Raw genomic sequence first — 10,897 nt, 5'->3', positions numbered from 1 at the left:
GTATCAGGCGAAGACGGGTTGTCACCTCCAAATGTCTTTTGATGAAGAGAACTAGTCCTTCCTGGTCCTCTAAGCTGCCAACGTGTTTACATTTGGATTTAACCTTTATCAAGGTATGTTGAAGACATCAATACCATGGGTATTATTTATTATACCCATCCTTAACATAATCAAGCATAACCTATTTCCAGACATGGAGTTTCCTAGCTGCTAATTAGATCCTAATGGTCCTCCCATTCCATCTTAATATCACCCATTCCACGATTTTTCAAATCCCTTCAATTACAGGTCTTTAGCGGGAACTTGAAGTTGTGGCCGATACCGCAAGTGACATCAATACTTATTATATAGAGAAAAGAAGACTCTTATCTGTTATAGTTTATCTTTTATTAGATCTATTTCTGACCAGATGCACTTACTAAAAATGAACGGTGGTATATTGGTGAGAATGTGCCATCATTTCTCCTTTCTACTAGATACAGAATTTATCAGTATTATAAATGAATGGTAATATTTAGTTGTGATGTAGATCTCTCCCAATATGTGTGTTTAGGTACTCAGGCAGCTGATAAGTATCATTTGCCAAGGAATATATATTCCGTTATACAGAGCCGTAACTAGACTTTTTGGTACCCTGTGCCAGAATGAGCATTGGCGCCCCCCTCATTTTTCAAAGGGACATAATGCATCCAAAAAGGGGAATGGCCTCATGGGGAAGGGCCAGGGAAGAGATAGGGGAGGCCAGGAGATGCTGGGGATAAATAGGGACATAATATAGTGCACCTGAGAGAGGGCCGTGGCCTCATGGGGAAGGGCCGGGGAAGATATAGGGGAGGACAGATGCTGGGGATAAATAGGGACATAATATAGTGCACCTGAGAGAGGGCCATGGCCTCATGGGGAAGGGCCAGGGAAGAGATAGGGGAGGCCAGGAGATGCTGGGGATAAATAGGGACATAATATAGTGCACCTGAGAGAGTGCCATGGCCTCATGGGGAAGGGTCAGGGAAGAGATAGGGAAGGCCAGGAGATGCTGAGGATAAATAGGGACATAATACAGTGCACCTGAGAGAGGGCCATGGCCTCATGGGGAAGGCCAGGGAAGAGATAGGGGAGGCCAGGAGATGCTGGGGATAAATAGGGACATAATATAGTGCACCTGAGAGAGGGCCATGGCCTCATGGGGAAGGCCAGGGAAGAGATAGGGGAGGCCAGGAGATGCTGGGGATAAATAGGGACATAATATAGCGCACCTGAGAGAGGGCCATGGCCTCATGGGGAAGGGCCAGGGAAGAGATAGGAGAGGCCAGGAGATGCTGGGGATAAATAGGGACATAATATAGTGCACCTGAGAGAGGGCCATGGCCTCATGGGGAAGGCCAGGGAAGAGATAGGGGAGGCCAGGAGATGCTGGGGATAAATAGGGACATAATATAGTGCACCTGAGAGAGGGCCATGGCCTCATGGGGAAGGCCAGGGAAGAGATAAAGGAGGCCAGGAGATGCTGGGGATAAATAGAGACATAATATAGTGCACCTGAGAGAGGGCCATGGCCTCATGGGGAAGGGCCAGGGAAGAGATTTGGGAGGCCAGGAGATGCTGGGGATAAATAGGGACATAATATAGTGCACCTGAGAGAGGGCCATGGCCTCATGAGGAAGGGCCAGGGAAGAGATAGGGGAGGCCAGGAGATGCTGGGGATAAATAGGGACATAATATAGTGCACCTGAGAGAGGGCCATGGCCTCATGGGGAAGGGCCAGGGAAGAGATAGGAGAGGCCAGGAGATGCTGGGGATAAATAGGGACATAATATAGTGCACCTGAGAGAGGGCCATGGCCTCATGGGGAAGGCCAGGGAAGAGATAGGGGAGGCCAGGAGATGCTGGGGATAAATAGGGACATAATATAGTGCACCTGAGAGAGGGCCATGGCCTCATGGGGAAGGCCAGGGAAGAGATAGGGGAGGCCAGGAGATGCTGGGGATAAATAGGGACATAATATAGTGCACCTGAGAGAGGGCCATGGCCTCATGGGGAAGGGCCAGGGAAGAGATAGGAGAGGCCAGGAGATGCTGGGGATAAATAGGAACATAATATAGTGCACCTGAGAGAGGGCCATGGCCTCATGGGGAAGGGCCAGGGAAGAGATAGGGGAGGCCAGGAGATGCTGAGGATAAATAGGGACATAATACAGTGCACCTGAGAGAGGGCCATGGCCTCATGGGGAAGGCCAGGGAAGAGATAGGGGAGGCCAGGAGATGCTGGGGATAAATAGGGACATAATATAGTGCACCTGAGAGAGGGCCATGGCCTCATGGGGAAGGGCCAGGGAAGAGATAGGGGAGGCCAGGAGATGCTGGGGATAAATAGGGACATAATATAGTGCACCTGAGAGAGGGCCATGGCCTCATGGGGAAGGGCCAGGGAAGAGATAGGGGAGGCCAGGAGATGCTGGGGATAAATAGGGACATAATATAGTGCACCTGAGAGAGTGCCATGGCCTCTTGGGGAAGGGTCAGGGAAGAGATAGGGAAGGCCAGGAGATGCTGAGGATAAATAGGGACATAATACAGTGCACCTGAGAGAGGGCCATGGCCTCATGGGGAAGGGTCAGGGAAGAGATAGGGAAGGCCAGGAGATGCTGAGGATAAATAGGGACATAATACAGTGCACCTGAGAGAGGGCCATGGCCTCATGGGGAAGGCCAGGGAAGAGATAGGGGAGGCCAGGAGATGCTGGGAATAAATAGGGACATAATATAGTGCACCTGAGAGAGGGCCATGGCCTCATGGGGAAGGCCAGGGAAGAGATAGGAGAGGCCAGGAGATGCTGGGGATAAATAGGGACATAATATAGTGCACCTGAGAGAGGGCCATGGCCTCATGGGGAAGGCCAGGGAAGAGATAGGGGAGGCCAGGAGATGCTGGGGATAAATAGGGACATAATATAGCGCACCTGAGAGAGGGCCATGGCCTCATGGGGAAGGGCCAGGGAAGAGATAGGAGAGGCCAGGAGATGCTGGGGATAAATAGGGACATAATATAGTGCACCTGAGAGAGGGCCATGGCCTCATGGGGAAGGCCAGGGAAGAGATAGGGGAGGCCAGGAGATGCTGGGGATAAATAGGGACATAATATAGTGCACCTGAGAGAGGGCCATGGCCTCATGGGGAAGGCCAGGGAAGAGATAGGGGAGGCCAGGAGATGCTGGGGATAAATAGGGACATAATATAGTGCACCTGAGAGAGGGCCATGGCCTCATGGGGAAGGGCCAGGGAAGAGATTTGGGAGGCCAGGAGATGCTGGGGATAAATAGGGACATAATATAGTGCACCTGAGAGAGGGCCATGGCCTCATGAGGAAGGGCCAGGGAAGAGATAGGGGAGGCCAGGAGATGCTGGGGATAAATAGGGACATAATATAGTGCACCTGAGAGAGGGCCATGGCCTCATGGGGAAGGGCCAGGGAAGAGATAGGAGAGGCCAGGAGATGCTGGGGATAAATAGGGACATAATATAGTGCACCTGAGAGAGGGCCATGGCCTCATGGGGAAGGCCAGGGAAGAGATAGGGGAGGCCAGGAGATGCTGGGGATAAATAGGGACATAATATAGTGCACCTGAGAGAGGGCCATGGCCTCATGGGGAAGGCCAGGGAAGAGATAGGGGAGGCCAGGAGATGCTGGGGATAAATAGGGACATAATATAGTGCACCTGAGAGAGGGCCATGGCCTCATGGGGAAGGGCCAGGGAAGAGATAGGAGAGGCCAGGAGATGCTGGGGATAAATAGGAACATAATATAGTGCACCTGAGAGAGGGCCCTGGCCTCATGGGGAAGGGCCAGGGAAGAGATAGGGGAGGCCAGGAGATGCTGAGGATAAATAGGGACATAATACAGTGCACCTGAGAGAGGGCCATGGCCTCATGGGGAAGGCCAGGGAAGAGATAGGGGAGGCCAGGAGATGCTGGGGATAAATAGGGACATAATATAGTGCACCTGAGAGAGGGCCATGGCCTCATGGGGAAGGCCAGGGAAGAGATAGGGGAGGCCAGGAGATGCTGGGGATAAATAGGGACATAATATAGTGCACCTGAGAGAGTGCCATGGCCTCATGGGGAAGGGTCAGGGAAGAGATAGGGAAGGCCAGGAGATGCTGAGGATAAATAGGGACATAATACAGTGCACCTGAGAGAGGGCCATGGCCTCATGGGGAAGGCCAGGGAAGAGATAGGGGAGGCCAGGAGATGCTGGGGATAAATAGGGACATAATATAGTGCACCTGAGAGAGGGCCATGGCCTCATGGGGAAGGCCAGGGAAGAGATAGGGGAGGCCAGGAGATGCTGGGGATAAATAGGGACATAATATAGTGCACCTGAGAGAGGGCCATGGCCTCATGGGGAAGGGCCAGGGAAGAGATAGGGAGAGGCCAGGAGATGCTGGGGATAAATAGGGACATAATATAGCGCACCTGAGAGAGGGCCATGGCCTCATGGGGAAGGCCAGGGAAGAGATAGGGGAGGCCAGGAGATGCTGGGGATAAATAGGGACATAATATAGTGCACCTGAGAGAGTGCCATGGCCTCATGGGGAAGGGTCAGGGAAGAGATAGGGAAGGCCAGGAGATGCTGAGGATAAATAGGGACATAATACAGTGCACCTGAGAGAGGGCCATGGCCTCATGGGGAAGGCCAGGGAAGAGATAGGGGAGGCCAGGAGATGCTGGGGATAAATAGGGACATAATATAGTGCACCTGAGAGAGGGCCATGGCCTCATGGGGAAGGCCAGGGAAGAGATAGGGGAGGCCAGGAGATGCTGGGGATAAATAGGGACAGAATATAGTGCACCTGAGAGAGGGCCATGGCCTCATGGGGAAGGGCCAGGGAAGAGATAGGGGAGGCCAGGAGACGCTGGGGATAAATAGGGACATAATATAGTGCACCTGAGAGAGGGCCATGGCCTCATGGGGAAGGGCCAGGGAAGAGATAGGGGAGGCCAGGAGACGCTGGGGATAAATAGGGACATAATATAGTGCACCTGAGAGAGGGCCATGGCCTCATGGGGAAGGGCCAGGGAAGAGATAGGGGCCAGGAGATGCTGGGGATAAATAGGGACATAATATAGTGCACCTGAGAGAGGGCCATGGCCTCATGGGGAAGGGCCAGGGAAGAGATAGGAGAGGCCAGGAGATGCTGGGGATAAATAGGGACATAATATAGTGCACCTGAGAGAGGACCATGGCCTCATGGGGAAGGCCAGGGAAGAGATAGGGGAGGCCAGGAGATGCTGGGGATAAATAGGGACATAATATAGTGCACCTGAGAGAGGGCCATGGCCTCATGGGGAAGGCCAGGGAAGAGATAGGGGAGGCCAGGAGATGCTGGGGATAAATAGGGACATAATATAGTGCACCTGAGAGAGGGCCATGGCCTCATGGGGAAGGGCCAGGGAAGAGATAGGGGAGGCCAGGAGATGCTGGGTATAAATAGGGACATAATATAGTGCACCTGAGAGAGGGCCATGGCCTCATGGGGAAGGGCCAGGGAAGAGATAGGGGAGGCCAGGAGATGCTGAGGATAAATAGGGACATAATACAGTGCACCTGAGAGAGGGCCATGGCCTCATGGGGAAGGCCAGGGAAGAGATAGGGGAGGCCAGGAGATGCTGGGGATAAATAGGGACATAATATAGTGCACCTGAGAGAGGGCCATGGCCTCATGGGGAAGGGCCAGGGAAGAGATAGGGGAGGCCAGGAGATGCTGGGGATAAATAGGGACATAATATAGTGCACCTGAGAGAGTGCCATGGCCTCATGGGGAAGGGTCAGGGAAGAGATAGGGAAGGCCAGGAGATGCTGAGGATAAATAGGGACATAATACAGTGCACCTGAGAGAGGGCCATGGCCTCATGGGGAAGGCCAGGGAAGAGATAGGGGAGGCCAGGAGATGCTGGGGATAAATAGGGACATAATATAGTGCACCTGAGAGAGGGCCATGGCCTCATGGGGAAGGCCAGGGAAGAGATAGGGGAGGCCAGGAGATGCTGGGGATAAATAGGGACATAATATAGTGCACCTGAGAGAGGAACATGGCCTCATGGGGAAGGCCAGGGAAGAGATAGGGGAGGCCAGGAGATGCTGGGGATAAATAGGGACATAATATAGTGCACCTGAGAGAGGGCCATGGCCTCATGGGGAAGGCCAGGGAAGAGATAGGGGAGGCCAGGAGATGCTGGGGATAAATAGGGACATAATATAGTGCACCTGAGAGAGGGCCATGGCCTCATGGGGAAGGGCCAGGGAAGAGATAGGGGAGGCCAGGAGATGCTGAGGATAAATAGGGACATAATACAGTGCACCTGAGAGAGGGCCATGGCCTCATGGGGAAGGCCAGGGAAGAGATAGGGGAGGCCAGGAGATGCTGGGGATAAATAGGGACATAATACAGTGCACCTGAGAGAGGGCCATGGCCTCATGGGGAAGGGCCAGGGAAGAGATAGGGGAGGCCAGGAGATGCTGGGGATAAATAGGGACATAATATAGTGCACCTGAGAGAGTGCCATGGCCTCATGGGGAAGGGTCAGGGAAGAGATAGGGAAGGCCAGGAGATGCTGAGGATAAATAGGGACATAATACAGTGCACCTGAGAGAGGGCCATGGCCTCATGGGGAAGGCCAGGGAAGAGATAGGGGAGGCCAGGAGATGCTGGGGATAAATAGGGACATAATATAGTGCACCTGAGAGAGGGCCATGGCCTCATGGGGAAGGCCAGGGAAGAGATAGGGGAGGCCAGGAGATGCTGGGGATAAATAGGGACATAATATAGCGCACCTGAGAGAGGGCCATGGCCTCATGGGGAAGGGCCAGGGAAGAGATAGGAGAGGCCAGGAGATGCTGGGGATAAATAGGGACATAATATAGTGCACCTGAGAGAGGGCCATGGCCTCATGGGGAAGGCCAGGGAAGAGATAGGGGAGGCCAGGAGATGCTGGGGATAAATAGGGACATAATATAGTGCACCTGAGAGAGGGCCATGGCCTCATGGGGAAGGCCAGGGAAGAGATAGGGGAGGCCAGGAGATGCTGGGGATAAATAGGGACATAATATAGTGCACCTGAGAGAGGGCCATGGCCTCATGGGGAAGGGCCAGGGAAGAGATTTGGGAGGCCAGGAGATGCTGGGGATAAATAGGGACATAATATAGTGCACCTGAGAGAGGGCCATGGCCTCATGAGGAAGGGCCAGGGAAGAGATAGGGGAGGCCAGGAGATGCTGGGGATAAATAGGGACATAATATAGTGCACCTGAGAGAGGGCCATGGCCTCATGGGGAAGGGCCAGGGAAGAGATAGGAGAGGCCAGGAGATGCTGGGGATAAATAGGGACATAATATAGTGCACCTGAGAGAGGGCCATGGCCTCATGGGGAAGGCCAGGGAAGAGATAGGGGAGGCCAGGAGATGCTGGGGATAAATAGGGACATAATATAGTGCACCTGAGAGAGGGCCATGGCCTCATGGGGAAGGCCAGGGAAGAGATAGGGGAGGCCAGGAGATGCTGGGGATAAATAGGGACATAATATAGTGCACCTGAGAGAGGGCCATGGCCTCATGGGGAAGGGCCAGGGAAGAGATAGGAGAGGCCAGGAGATGCTGGGGATAAATAGGAACATAATATAGTGCACCTGAGAGAGGGCCATGGCCTCATGGGGAAGGGCCAGGGAAGAGATAGGAGAGGCCAGGAGATGCTGGGGATAAATAGGAACATAATATAGTGCACCTGAGAGAGGGCCATGGCCTCATGGGGAAGGGCCAGGGAAGAGATAGGGGAGGCCAGGAGATGCTGAGGATAAATAGGGACATAATACAGTGCACCTGAGAGAGGGCCATGGCCTCATGGGGAAGGCCAGGGAAGAGATAGGGGAGGCCAGGAGATGCTGGGGATAAATAGGGACATAATATAGCGCACCTGAGAGAGGGCCATGGCCTCATGGGGAAGGGCCAGGGAAGAGATAGGAGAGGCCAGGAGATGCTGGGGATAAATAGGGACATAATATAGCGCACCTGAGAGAGGGCCATGGCCTCATGGGGAAGGACCAAGGAAGAGATAGGGGAGGCCAGGAGATGCTGGGGATAAATAGGGACATAATATAGTGCACCTGAGAGAGGGCCATGGCCTCATGGAGAAGGGCCAGGGAAGAGATAGGAGAGGCCAGGAGATGCTGGGGATGAAATTAGAGGAAGCTACAAGCAAGAATGATAATAAACAGAAATATGACAGGCCCAAACAGCGCCCCCTGACCTGTGGTGCCCTGTGTGATGGCACTGGCCACACTACCCTTGCTACGGCCCTCCCGTTATAAGTATTTATAAGCAGTTCTTATACCTCAATATCACAATATTTTGTGATATACACTTATAATATACAGCAAGAACTAAGAACCAAAAACCTTTTTTATATTAGAGACAGTACCATTGCACAGTGGCAGTATTATTCCGATATACAGTGGAAGTTTCCTGCACATAGATTTTCAGTCGCACAGCGCAAAGTTCTATTAATAGACAACAGGATATATCAGCTGTGGTCATATAATGTATGATTTATTAAGGTGTCAAGCCTCTGTTATTCGTAGTTTCTTACTGAAAACATGACATGTGGTGTATAAATGTCTGACTTTGATATAGGTACAGTCTATGAAAAGCGCCTGTATCTGACTGAAGTAGTGATGTACTTGTAATCATTTGCCCGTCGGCAGAGTCACCCACTTCAATACATGTGTTCCTATAGATTCCCTGCATCTACTGTCAGTAAATTACTTACTTAAAATTAACACCGCTGGGTCAATTCAATTATTTCTTTGATATCACCTTATTCAAGATCATTACATACATATAAAATCATAGATATAGGGGAAAATATCTTAATATGTGATTTTCAGTTTCTATGCTGCCTGTATACAAGCAGTCCATATAATCCTTTGCATATCCATTATGAGCAGCAATATCTCTATACTCTCTTAAATTATTATATCTGGTACGTAACCAACTGATCTAATAATTTATTATATATTGGTATGTCTCTCAGTAACTGTCCAGAGAATACATAGAGTAGAGGTGGAAGAAGAAAGACTCTGGGCCTGATTCAGAGACGGACGCTCTGACAGCGCGCTCACTCTTAATCAGGGCGTTTTTTTTTTTGTGCGGCCTCCTGGCCGCTCGCATAGCTGTGGGTGACCACCCACAGCTATTGCGAGCAGCCAGGATGATGGTCGCGATGGTCAAGACCACCGCGACCATCGGGGCTTGCGACGAGACCCTCGTGGTAGGGTCTCGTGGCCGCAAGCCCCAGGGAGCTTCTGGCTCTAATAGAGCCGGAAGCTCTCCCACTGACATCACTGATGATGTCAGTGGGGCCGCCCACAAGCGGCAGGCGTTCGCTTGGGAACGCCTCTGTTTGTGAAGCCACCCCCCGCCACGCCTACAAAACGGGGCGAGCTGTCGATCAACATCGACAGCCGCCCCTTTTGTAGTGAGCCACGGAGCGAGAGAATTTATCTCTCGCTCCGGGGCTTGCGCACGCGCAGTGTGGCCACTGAGCCTGCGCAGAGCCCACCATCGACCCGCTTGCGAGCGCTCAACCGCTTGCGAGCGGGTCTGAATCAGGCCCTCTGTTCTATTCAAATCCAGCAAAGCTGCATGGGTGCGTGCAATTTGCAGTGAATACTCTGCAATCAAAGCTATATGCCCTACTAGGAGGCACAAAGATATATAAGACATCCTTTCAGATATGGGGGGATGATTTCCTTGGTGAGGATAACCCTCACTATGGACTCTATTTACTACAATCCGCATTTTGATTGTGTGATATTACCGAGTGAATTTGCATTGCGAATTCAGGCAATATCACAGGGATTTACTAAAACTCCCTTGCAGGGAGAGAGCTTGCGATAAAGCTCTGTCCCTGCTAATCCCCTCCGCACCCATATCACGGTATTTTCACAAAAAATACAGTGACAAGTGCCGACGCATGCGCTGACCGACCGTCGCTAAGCCCCACCCCCATTGCTAAGCCCCGCCTCCCGTGATCGTGTTTAGACCACACAGCTCCAAATGCCCTGTAGTAGCTTTAGTTGAAACTAAAATAATGTGAAAAGGGTGTGAAAACACAAAACAGCCTTTTTCACTTTATTTTAGTAAAAATAATGTTAATAAATAGAGCCATATCTGAGGAGAATTATACTAGAATAAATAGAACAGAGTATCAGTACCTTACTTAATGTATAAATGATGCCAGAGATCTGGGAGTCTGCTGCTGGTGAGTGAGGACCCGGTGTGCACACGGTTAGGTCTAGAATAGAGGGCTGCAAGGGACCTGTGATGTCACACCCACATGACCCACGCTGAAAGGGGGAGGGGCAAGGATGAGAACGGGAGGCCAAAAGTGTCCCCTCGCGGGCTCGCTACGCTCGCACCAAATATTTATTCCCCCTCTATCCCACATGGATGGTAACACAGGAGCTGTGGTTGATACGTCACAGAGGTCCTTTCTCCACATAGGATCTAGCAGCAACCGTGTGGGGCACACTCCGGAATGTCCCCCTACGTGACCGACGTGCGTTTCACCCTACAGGCTTTCTCAAAGGTCCGTGTGTATCCCTATCTAGTATCTACACTGCTCGTTGTATCTGGAAGTTAATTATCTAGCACTTTGACAGGCAGGCCGTTCTTCCAATAGTCATGATGGAGAGGAGGGGTCTCAATGAGTCATGTATCCATGGGGGTCAGCCGCGGCTCATGGTAATCACAGGAGTCTATCAGTAGTGTGGGTGGGACCAAGACCCGTCAACTACTACGTGATAGGGAGACACTCAATCTCTTTAAGACATGGGTAGGAGGTTCTGATT

This window comes from Taudactylus pleione, unplaced genomic scaffold, assembly GCF_031769625.1.
Source record: "Taudactylus pleione unplaced genomic scaffold, aTauple2 ptg001536l, whole genome shotgun sequence".
NCBI lineage: Eukaryota > Metazoa > Chordata > Amphibia > Anura > Myobatrachidae > Taudactylus > Taudactylus pleione.
Note: the sequence above shows the minus strand (reverse complement) of the source record.